The sequence below is a fragment of the Heptranchias perlo genome, unplaced genomic scaffold (assembly GCF_035084215.1).
Source record: "Heptranchias perlo isolate sHepPer1 unplaced genomic scaffold, sHepPer1.hap1 HAP1_SCAFFOLD_192, whole genome shotgun sequence".
Lineage (NCBI taxonomy): Eukaryota > Metazoa > Chordata > Chondrichthyes > Hexanchiformes > Hexanchidae > Heptranchias > Heptranchias perlo.
Window position 1 is genome coordinate 454,088 of NW_027139187.1, and position 12,687 is coordinate 466,774.

The window sequence follows — 12,687 nt, forward strand, 5'->3', positions numbered from 1 at the left end:
GCAGGCTCGAGGGGCCGATTGGCCTACTCCTGCTCCAATTTCTTATGTTCTTATGTTCTTATGTTCTCAAAGGAAAGTAATGAAATGAGTTTGGGAGTTTGCAGTGCAATTCCTGTTGGGTTCATTGCACAGAAGCCGACCGTTATTCAGCATCCAATTGGCAGCCTCACTGTGCACAAGTCCAGTTGGTGTGGGAAATGTAAACTGTCACACAGGGCAGGGGATGGGGGGAGATTTCAGGCCCATTGTTGAAGCAGTGTAGCAGGAGCATTAGAACAGATTGAACCTGAGCTGTAGCCCTCATAGTGCAGGGTCTGTAGAAAAGTGCTGCACATGTTAACTCGGACCTTCACTTAACAGAAGGAAAATCTTGGTGGCCAAACGATGTTTCACCCAATCCCACCACCAACACAGATTAACTGGCCCTCCATCTCATTACTGTTTGTGGGATCTTGCTGTGTGTAAAATGCCTGCTAGTCATGTAAAATGATCTTTTCTGGTCCTGTCCATTGCTGTGTTACTAAGGACATTAAAGAGGGTGGGTGAGGAGGGCAGGTTAAGTCCATGTAGTGATGGGTCATTGGTGACTCCAGTCTCCTGCAGCTTGTCTCGTGGAGCAGGGGAGACATTTCCCAGACTTTTTCCCCAAATTGGCCGCAGTTGGTTATTTTTCTAATCCTTTTATCCATGAATGGGATACATAATTATTCAGACACAAACAATTCCAGCAATGATCCTGATTTTTCATCACCAGTTTCCTGCTGCAAATATTCTTATTTTTGAACCAAATTATTGTTTTGTAAAGTATTTTTATTCCCTGTCTGTATGAACAGAGAGAGTGGGCACGGGACCACCTTCCTGCCCATGGTCACTCTCCTGATCAGTTTACGACCCCTCCGACTTCTTCCAGATCAGAGTCTTGGAATAGAATTCCATCAACAGCAGTTAATGTGAACTCCTTTAAAAAGGACTGGACAAATATCTGGTTAAGAAGGTGACTAATATCCCCCCAGTGGTCTTGTGGGTAAAGCCAGCACATAAGTATATCAGAACATAAGAAATAGGAGCAGGAGTAGGCCATACGGCCCCTCGAGCCTGCTCCGCCATTCAATAAGATCATGGCTGATCTTCAACCTCAACTCCTCTTTCCCACCCGATCCCCATATCCCTTGATCCCCAGAGTCCAAAAATCTAACGATCTCAGCCTTGAATATATTCAACGACTCAGCATCCACAGCCCTCTGGGGTAGAGAATTCCAAAGAATGAAGAAATTCCTCCTCATCTCAGTCCTAAATGGCTGACCCGTTATCCTGAGATTGTGCCCCCTAGTTCTAGACTCTCCAGCCAGGGGAAACAACCTCTCAGCATTTACCTTGTCAAGTGCCCACAGAAACTTACATGTTTCAATGAGATCACCTCTCATTTTTCTAATCTCCAGAGAGTCCAAGACTATTCCACTCAACCTCTCCTCATAGGACAACCCTCTCATCCCAGGAATTATCTAGTGAACCTTTGTTGCACCGCCTCTAAGGCAAGTATATCCTTCCTTAGATAAGGAGACCAAAACTGTACACAGTACTCCAGGTGAGGTCTCACTAAAGCCCTGTACAATTGTAGTAACACTTCCTTACTCTTGTACTCCAACCCACTTGCAATAAAGGCCAACATGCCATTTGCTTTCCTAATTGCCTGCTGTACCTGCATGTTAACTTTTTGTGTTTCTTGTACCAGGACACCCAAGTCTCTCTGAACACCAACATTTAATAGTTTCTCACCGTTTAAAAAATATTCTGGTTTTCTATTCTTCCTACCTCAAAGTGAATAACCTCACATTTCCCCACATTATACTCCATCTGCCACCTTCTTGCCCACTCACTTAACCCGTCCATATCCCTTTGCAGACTCTCTGTGTCCTCCTCACAGCTTACTTTCCCACCCAGCTTTGTTTCATCAGCAAACTTGGATACATTACATTCGGTCCCTTCGTAAATAGCTGAGGCCCAAGCACTGATCCTTGCAGCACCCCACTAGTTACAACCTGCCGACTCGAAAATGACCCGTTTATCCCTACTCTCTGTTTTCTGTCCATTAACCAATCCTCTATCCACGTTAATATATTACCCCCAATCCCATGAGCCCTTATCTCGCGTAACAACCTTTACGTTGCACCTCATCGAATGCCTTTTGAAAATCTAAATACACCACATCCACTGGTTCCCCTTTATCTATCCTGCGAGTTGCATCCTCAAAAAACTCTAATAGATTTATCAAACGCGGTTTCCCTCTCATTAAGCCATGTTGACTCTGCCTTATCACGTTATGATGTTCGAAGTACCCTGTTACGACTTCCTTACCAATGGATTCCAGCATTTTCCTGACAACTGATGTCAGGCTAACTGGCCTGTCGTTCCCTGTTTTCTCTCCCCCTCCATTCTGGAATAGTGGGGTCACATTTGCTACCTTCCAATCTGCTGGGACCGTTCGAGAATCTTGGGAATTTTGGAAGATCACAATCAATGCATCCACTATCTCTGCAGCCACCTCCATTAGTACCCTCGGAAGTTGGCCATCAGGTCCAGGGGATTTATCGGCTTTTAGTCCCATTAGTTTCTCAAGTACTTTTTCTCTACTGATAAAAATTACTTTAAGTTCCTCACTCTCATTAGCCCCTTCATTCCCCACTATTTCTGGTCTGCTTTTTATGTCTTCTACTGTGAAGACAGTTACAAAATATTTGTTTAACACACCTGCCATTTCCTGATTCCCCATTATAATTTCTCCTGTCTCAGCCCCGAGGGGACCAATGTTTACTTTTGCTACTCTCTCCCTTTTTACATATTTGTAGAAGCTCTTACAATCCATTTTTATATTTCTTCCTAGTTTACTTCCATATTCTATTTTCTCCCTTTTTATCAATTTTTTGGTCGTCCTTTGCTGGTTTCTAAAACTCTCCCAATTCTCAGGCTTACTACTCTTCTTGGCAACATTATAGGCCTCTTCTTTTAATCTAATTCTATCCTTAACTTCTTTAGTTTGCCACAGGTGTGTCACTTTTCCCATGGAGATTTTATTTCTGAATGGAATGTATATTTGTTGAGAAGATTGAAATATTTCTATAAATGTTTGCCATTGCTTTTCAACCATCACACACTTTAAATTAATTTCCAAATCTACATTAGCCAACTCACCCCTCATACCAATGTAATTGGCTTTGTTTAAGTTTAAGACTCTAGTTTCTAAGTGCATCATTCCCAAACTCAATGTGAAATTCTATCATATTATGATCACTCTTCCCCAGAGGATCCTTTACAGTGAGATTACTAATTAACCCTGTCTCATTACACAATACAAGATCTAAAATAGCCTGTTCCCTGGTTGGTTCCATGACGTATTGCTCTTGGAAACCATCTCGAGTGCATTCCATGAACTCATCCTCCAAACTACCTTTGCCAATTAGATTTGCCCAGTCGATATGAAGATTAAAGTCCCCCATGATTACCTTTGTTACAAGCACCTATTATTACATGGTTAATACTCTGTCTAACGGTATAGCTACTATTAGGCGGCCTATAAACTACTCCCACCAGTGTTTTCTGCCCCTTGTTATTTCTTATTTCCACCCACACTGATTCTACTTCCTGATCTGAGCTGAGATCCTTTCTCACCACTGTCCTTATGTCCTTTATTATTAGGGCTACACCCCCTCCTTTTCCATTCTGTCTGTCTTTTCTAAGAGTCTTGTACCCTCGAATATTTACTTCCCAACCGTGGTCACTTTGCAACCACATCTCTGTAATGGCTGTTAGACCAAACCCACCTATCTCTATTTGTGCAACTAATTCATCGATCTTGATCCGAATGCTCCGTGTGTTCAGATAAAGAGTCTTTAATCTTGACTTTTCACCATTTTTTCCTGCTTTGACCTTACTTGTTGATGTTCTATTATTGGTAAACTCTCTGTCCCTTCCTGCCACACTCTGCTTATCTTTACCCAAATCACTGCACTGCTCTGTTCCCTTGACTTTTCTCATTAGATTTCTAAATTTCCCCTCCCCTGACCCCTCCGCCCCACTTTTAGTTTAAAGCCCTATCTACAGCCCGAGTTATTAAATTCACCAGGACGCTGGTCCCAGCCCGGTTTAAGTGGTAATGGTGGGACAATAAGCCATTTAGTCCAAGGAGGCCCTCGTTTGATCCGTGGGCCCGAGTTTCCCCATTCTCTGGTCACCAACCTGTGGTTTTCTGTCCATTAAAGTCAAGGGGCAGGAAGTCACACGCTGGCGACTGCTTATTTTAACCAGGTCAGAGGTCAGGATGCTGCAATTCACAGTAAAATCAGGCAAGGTCCCCACTTCTGATCACCATCCAGTGTCCCCTCCTGGAATGTGGGATGTGAAGAGAATCCCAGCTCGCCTCTGGTTCTCTTCACAATGGGACAGCCTGTCAGCCCACACTGCTGGAGCTCACACGTGAATGGTGGTGGGACACTCGCACCTGTTGAACTAACCCCAGCAAAGAGTCAGTGCCTTCAGAAGAAAAGAACAAAGTTCAGGGGGAAAGGATGGAAGGTTATAAGCAAGGTCAAACACAACATGGGCCACTCTCCAGTCCACTGGAGTTTCTGTTTGGTTACTTCAGAGGTTGGAGAAATTTCACAGGGTTTCCTCTGGGGAATTTCCCTTGTGGCTGTTCAACCTCACTCACAACAGTTTGGGAGATTCCACTGTAGTTCAAACAGCACATGGGTCTTTCAGAAGAAGCAGCTTTGATGGACCAAATGGTCTTTCCCTCCTGTACTCTGGAATCCAAATCTATTAGATTTGGCTCAGATAATGTTGTAACGTTAAAGTTGTTTTTAAAAGAATATTTGGGGATGAGGAGAAATCGAGATGATTGGACGCCATTTGTTTCGAGTTGTGGTTTCAAAGAGTAACTGAGTTCTTTGTTGCAGTTACTGTGCCCGTGCCAGGAACACCGTGTTCGTGTAATTATTGAGCTCGAAATTAGGAGTGCAATGCCTCCTCGCAATACCTCCTGTCTGTTCAGCCCCCCCATCTCACCCACCCTGTCCGTTACCTCACTCTCTCTACGGGTTTCTACTTTGATTGGAAATGGTCGTCAAAAAGTTTTGCAGAAACAAACCTTATCAACACAGTTTAGTTGCACTAAGTCTCACTGTTTCCCTGCCAGTCATTCCATAGATTTGTGTCAGTTCTCATCGTGAAGTTCAGACATTTTGTTGAGCAGCCAACTTGGCTTCAACTTTGAAATACAGTTTGAGGGAAAATTTTCTGGCAGCTTCCAAGCAAATCAATTCACTGCCCAACACAAAACGTGACGATGGATACGGGAATAGTAAACTTTCATTTCCATCACTTTGCATCATTGACGCGTTTCAGAGCAAAACAAAGGCAAATCCGTGTCTCAGGTAAACTGATTGATCCATGGTGGAACTGAGACTGGAGCACAAATCTACACTGACACTCAGTGCAGTGCTGAGGGAGTGCTGCACTGTCGGAGGGTCAGTACTGAGGGAGCGCTGCACTGTCGGAGGGTCAGTACTGAGGGAGCGCTGCACTGTCAGAGGGTCAGTACTGAGAGAGCGCTGCACTGTCGGAGGGTCAGTACTGAGGGAGCGCTGCACTGTCGGAGGGTCAGTACTGAGGGAGCGCTGCACTGTCGGAGGGTCAGCGCTGGGGGAGTGCTGCACTGTCGGAGGGTCAGCGCTGAGGGAGCGCTGCACTGTCGGAGGTACCATCTTTTGGATCAGACAGTAAATCGAATCCTTGTCTGCCCTCTCAGCTCGATGTAAAAGATCCCATGCTACTATTCGAAGAAGCAAAAGGGAGTTCTCCCCGGAGTCCTGGACAATATTTAGCCCTCCACCAACATCACTAAAACAGATGACCCGGTCATTTATCTCACTGCTGTTTGTGGGATCTTGCTGTGCATAATTTGGCTGCCGTGTTTCCTACATTACAACAGGGACCACATTTCAAAAGTATTTCATCGACTGTAAAGCGCTTTGGGACGTCCCGAGGATGTGAAAGGCGCTATAGAAATGCAAGTTCTTTCTTTCTTCTTTGCTGGTTGCAGATTCCAAACATGTGAGAGCACAAATAGTGGGAGTGTGTTTCCTGCCTCGGTTTCTCCCAATCCAGCATTTCGCAGCAACACACGTTTCTCTTAAGCCTGTTCGAAAGCCTTTACTGAATTGGCTTGACTCCTGGGACATACCTGACTGAGCCTGTGGATGACATTCTCCCTCCCGGTACTCAGAGAACCACGGGAGAGGCTGAGGAGAAGAATTAAAGAGCGACAGGAGCACAACCGTCAGAATCGGCAGAGCGCGGAGAACCAGGGGAGAGAGCGGAGAATCACGGGAGAGGGGAGAACCACGGGAGAGAGCGGAGACCCACGGGAGAGAGGGGAGAACCACGGGAGAGAGGGGAGAACCACGGGAGAGGGCGGAGAATCACGGGAGAGGGGAGAACCACGGGAGAGGGCGGAGAATCACGGGAGAGGGGAGAACCACGGGGGAGAGCGGAGACCCACGAGGGAGAGGGCGGAGACCCACGAGGGAGAGGGCGGAGACTGACGGGAGAGGGTAGTGAACCCCAGGAGAGCGCGGTGAACCCCGGGATTATTCGGTGAACCCCGGGATTATTCGGTGAACCCCAGGATTGTTCGGTGAACCCCGGGATTATTCGGTGAACCCCGGGATTATTCGGTGAACCCCGGGATTATTCGGTGAACCCCGGGATTATTCGGTGAACCCCGGGATTATTCGGTGAACCCCGGGATTATTCGGTGAACCCCGGGATTATTCGGTGAACCCCGGGATTATTCGGTGAACCACGGGATTATTCGGTGAACCCCGGGATTATTCGGTGAACCCCGGGATTATTCGGTGACCCACGAGATTATTCGGTGACCCACGGGATTATTCGGTGAACCCCGGGATTATTCGGTGAACCCCGGGATTATTCGGTGAACCCCGGGATTATTCGGTGAAATCAAAAACAAAAAACAAACAAAATTAATCAAGGAGTGACGTCACAGAGCAGCAGGCAGGTCATTGGTTGGTGAGTTTTACTGTTTTTTGCTCTCTAAACTCGGTCATTGGTTTAAACTAAGAGTTGGGAAACTCTAACTATTACTTTATTAAACTAATAACTTAAACTAGATCAACTAATTCATTATTAAAGCTAAGAATACTGAGCGAATTAAAAGTTTAACTAATTGAATATATAAAACAAGGTTAGATGGGGTGTCCGGGCAGGTGGTGTGTCGTAGCTGCAGCATGTGGGAGTTGGTGGAGACCAGTGAGATCCCGAGCAATCACATCCGCAGGAAGTGTCTGCAACTCGAGGAACTTCGGCTCAGAGTTGTTGAGCTGGAGTCCGAGTGCAGACATTTTGATGAGACTCTTCAAAAAACAGACAAAATGGAAAAGGAGGGTGTGGGGGAGACACTGATGATAAAGGATGAGATAGGGACAGTGGTGAGAAAGGATCTTGGCTCAGAAGATCAGGAAGTAGAATCGGTCTGGGTGGAGATAAGAAACAACAAGGGGCAGAAAACACTGGTGGGAGTAGTTTATAGGCCCCCTAATAGTAGTTATACTGTTGGACAGAGTATAAATCAAGAAATAAGAGGAGCTTGTAATAAAGGTAATGCAATAATCATGGGGGACTTTAAGCTTCATATAGACTGGGCAAATCAAATTGGCTAAAGTAGTTTGGAGAACGAGTTCAGGGAATGCATTTGAGACAGTTTCTTCGAACAATACATCATGGAACCAACCAGCGAACAGGCCATTTTAGATCTTGCCTTGTGTAATGAGACAGGGTTAATTAGTAATCTCATAGTCAGGGATCCTGTGGGGAAGAGTGATCATAATATGATAGAATTTCACATTGCATTCGAGAGTGATGTACTTAAGTCCAAAACTAGAGTCATAAACTTAAACAAAGCCAATTGCATAGGTATGAGGGGTGAGTTGGCTAAGGTTGATTGGGAAATTAGATTAAAAGGTATGATGGCAGATAAGCAATGGTGAACATTTAAAGAAATATTTCATAACTCTCAATGACTATACATTCCATTGAGGAATAAAAGCCCCACAGGAAAAGTGATCCATCTGTGACTAACTAAAGAAGTTAAGGATTGTATTAGAATAAAAGTAGAGGCTTGCAATATTGCCAAGAAGAGTAGTAAGCCTGAGGATTGGGAGAGGTTTAAGAAACCAGCAAAGGATGACCAAAAAAATGATACAGAGGGAGAAAGTAGAATATGAGAGTAAATTAACAAGAAATATGAAAACAGATTGTAAGACAAGTATGTAAAAAGGAAGAGAGTACCAAAAGTAATGTGGGTCCCTTAGAGGCTGAACTTAACTGGACCAGCCACATAAATACTGTGGCTACAAGAGCAGGTCAGAGGCTGGGTATTCTGCGGCGAGTGACTCACCTCCTGACTCCCCAAAGCCTTTCCACCATCTACAAGGCACAAGTCAGGAGTGTGATGGAATACTCTCCACTTGCCTGGATCAGTGCAGCTCCAACAACACTCAAGAAGCTTGACACCATCCAGGACAAAGCAGCCCGCTTGATTGGCACCCCATCCACCACCCTAAACATTCACTCCCTTCACCACTGGCGCACGGTGGCTGCATTGTGTACCATCCACAGGATGCACTGCAACAACTCGCCAAGGCTTCTTCGACAGCACCTCCCAAACCTACGACCTCGACCATCGAGAAGGACAAGAGCAGCAGGCACATGGGAACAACACCACCTGCACGTTCCCCTCCAAGTCACACACCATCCCGATTTGGAAATATATTGCCGTTCCTTCATCGTCGCTGGGTCAAAATCCTGGAACTCCCTACCTAACTGTTGGAGAACCTTCACCATACGGACTGCAGCGGTTCAAGAAGACGGCTCACCACCACCTTCTTAAGGGCAATTAAGGATGGGCAATAAATGCTGGTCCACGTCCCATGAACGAATAAAAAAAAAGGCTGAGACAGGAGAAATGATAATGGGGAATAAGGAAATGGCAGAGACGTTAAACAAGAATTTTGTATCTGTCTTCACAGTAGAAGACACAAAAAGCATCCCAGAAATAGTGGGGGACCAAGGGTCTAATGAGAGTGAGGAACTTAAAGTAATTAGTACTGGTTAAAAAAAAGTACTGGAGAAATTAACGGGAGTAAAAACCAACAAATCCCTTGGACCTGCTGGCCTACATCCTAGGGATCTAAAAGAGGTGGCTGCAGAGATAGTGGATGCATTGGTTGTGATCTTCCAAAATTCCATCGATTCTGAAATGGTCCCTGTGGATTGGAAGGTTGCAAATGTAACCCCGCTATTCAAGAAAGGAGGGAGAGAGAAGACAGGGAACTGCAGGCCAGTTAGCCTGACATCAGCAGTTGGGAAAATGCTGGAATCTATTGTTAAGGACGTAGTAATGGGGCACTTAGAAAATCATAATATGGTTCGGCAGAGTCAACATGGTTTTACGAAAGGGAAATTGTGTTTGACAAATCTACTGGAGTTTTTTGAGGATGTAACTATCAAGGTAGATAAAGGGGAACCAGTGGATGTAATTATTTGGATTTTCAAAAGGCATTCAATAAGGTGCCACATAAAAGGTTGTTACACAAGATAAGGGCTCGTGGGGTTGGGGATAATATATTAGCATGGAGAGAGGATTGGTGAATGGACAGAAAACAGAGAGTAGGGATAAACGGGTCATTTTCAGGTTGGCAGGTTGTAACTAATGGGGTGCCGCAAGGATCAGTGCTTGGGCCTCAGCTATTTACAATCTATATTAATGACTTAGAAGAAGGGACTGAGTGTAATGTACCCAAGTTTGCTGACAATACAAAGCTAGATGGGAAAGTGAGCTTTGAGGAGGACACAGAGAGTCTGCAAAGGGATATCAACAGGTTAAGTGAGTGGGCAAGAAGGTGGCAGATGGAATATAATGTGGGGAAATGTGAGGTTATTCAATTTGGAAGGAAGAATAGAAAAAGGGAATATTTTTTAAATGGTGAGAAACTATTAAATGTTGGTGTTCAGAGGGATTTGGGTGTCCTCGTCCACGAAACACAGAAAGTTAACCTGCAGGTACAGCAAGCAATTCAGAAGGCAAATGGTATGTTGGCTTTTATTGCAAGGGGGTTGGAGGACAATAGTAAGGAAGTCTTCCTTCAATTGTGCCGGGCTTTGGTGAGACCTCACCTGGAGTACTTTGTACAGTTTTAGTCTCCTTACCCTCCTTAGAGGCGGTGCAACAAAGGTTCACTCGATTGATTCCTGGGATGAGAGTGTTGTTCTATGAGGAGAGATTGAGTAGAATGGGCCTATACTCTCTGGAGTTTAGAAGAATGAGAGGTGATCTCATTGAAAGACACAAGATTTTGAGGGGGCTTGACAGGGTGGATGCTGAGAGGCTGTTTCCCTGGCTGGAGAGTGTAGAACTAGGGAGCATAGTCTTAGGATAAGGGGTCGGCCATTTAGGACCGAGATGAGGAGGAATTTCTTCACTCAGAGGGTTGTGAATCTTTGGAATTCTCTGCCCCAGAGGGCTGTTGATGCTCAGTCGTTGAGAATATTCAAGGCTGAGATCGACAGATTTTTGGACTCTCGGGGAATCAAGGGATATGGGGATCGGGCAGGAAGGGGGGGGGTTGAGGTAGAAGATCAGCCGTGACCTGATTGAATGGCGGAGCAGGCTCGAGGGGCCATGTGGCCTACTCCTGCTCCTATTTCTTATGTTCTGATCTTCTTATGTTGTCACATTTCTTGCCTTTCTCCCCCTCTTTTCCCTTTACACTGTTACTGTCCCAGTCTATATTGTGATAATTGAAAACCCCCATTATCACTACTTTATAGTTTTTGCATCTTTCTGTAATTTGCCAGAAAATTTGCCCCTCTATCTCCTTCCCACTATTTGGTGCCCTATAGTGTACACCCATTGGTGTAATAGATCCTCTATTGTTCCTTAATTCGAACCAAATAGATTCTCTCTTTGACCCTCAGATACATCATCCATTTCCAGTGCTAGAACGGTTTCCTCGATCAATACTGCCACCACCCACCCGCCTCCCGCCAACTCCTTTCATTCCTTCCCTATCTTTCCTGAATACCTTGTAGCCAGGATATTAAGTCCCCAATCCTCCCCTTCTTTGAGCCTGGTCTCTGTTATTGCCACTGTATCATAGTCCCATGTGGTGACTCGAGCCTGCAGCTCACCAACCTTATTGATCACGATACCTGCATTTACTCACACGCACTCTAAACTCATCTTCGACTGTCTCACATTTACCCCCCTATCTGCTCCCTCCTATTTCTGAACTATTCTTTAGTCTCCCTCCCAGTCCTCTGTGCATCTTGTTTCTCCTCTCTAATGTTTCCTCCTGGTGCCCATCCCCCTGCCAAATTTGTTTAAACCCTCCCCCCACAGCAGTATTTAACCTCCCCGGGGGGACATTGGTCCCAGTTCTGTTGAGGTGCAACCCGTCCATTTTGAACAGATCCCTCCTGCCCCAGAACTGGTCCCAATGCCCCAGGAATCTGATGCTCTGACTCCTGCACCATTTCTCCAGCAACGCATTAACCTGTCTTATCCGACTATTCCAATACTCACTCGTGCGTGGCACTGGGAGTAATCCAGAGATTACTATATTTGAGTTCCTGCTTTTTAACCAGATAGAGAGAAACTATTTCCTCTGGTGCGGTAATCCAGAAGAAGGGGCATAACCTTCAAATTAGTTAATTAGTCAAAGGACAGAACCTTAAAATTAGAGCTCGGTCATTCAGGGGTGATGTCAGGAAGCAGTTCGTCACACAATGGGGAGTGGAAATCTGGAACTCACTCCCCCAAAAAGCTGTTGAGGCTGGGGGTCAATTGAAAATTTCAAACCTTAAATTGGTAGAATTTGTTAGACAAGGTTATTAAGGGTTACGGAACCAAGATGGGTAAATGAAGTTAAGATACAGATTAGCCACGACCAAATTTCATTGTGGAACAGTCTCGAGGGGCTGCGTAGGCTATTCCGTCCCGATGTTCCTGTGACCAGATCTGGACACAGTGGGTCTGACCAGAACTGGACACAGTACTCGAGGTGGGTCTGACCAGAACTGGACACAGTACTCGAGGTGGGTCTGACCAGAACTGGACACAGTACTCGAGGTGGGTCTGACCAGAACTGGACACAGTACTCGAGGTGGGTCTGACCAGAACTGGACACAGTACTCGAGGTGGGTCTGACCAGAACTGGACACAGTACTCGAGGTGGGTCTGACCAGAACTGGACACAGTACTCGAGGTGGGTCTGACCAGAACTGGACACAGTACTCGAGGTGGGTCTGACCAGAGCTGAACACAGTACTCGAGGTGAGTCTGACCAGACCCTGTACAGTCTGATCATGACTTCCTCTGACTGTATTCTCCTGTTTTGGATATGTTCTCCAACATTGTTTTATCTTTGTTGGTCACAGCTCTGTGTTGTTTGGATATGTTTCGTGTTGAGTTTACTGAGACTTGTAGCCTCTGCTGGTTTGCTTTGTTTGAACTCTCTTTGCCCCTCTGATGAACCTTTTAACTTTTTCTGCATATTTTTCTATTCCTCCCAGAGATCTCCTTCACCTTCCTCTCTGCAGGATTTGTAACGT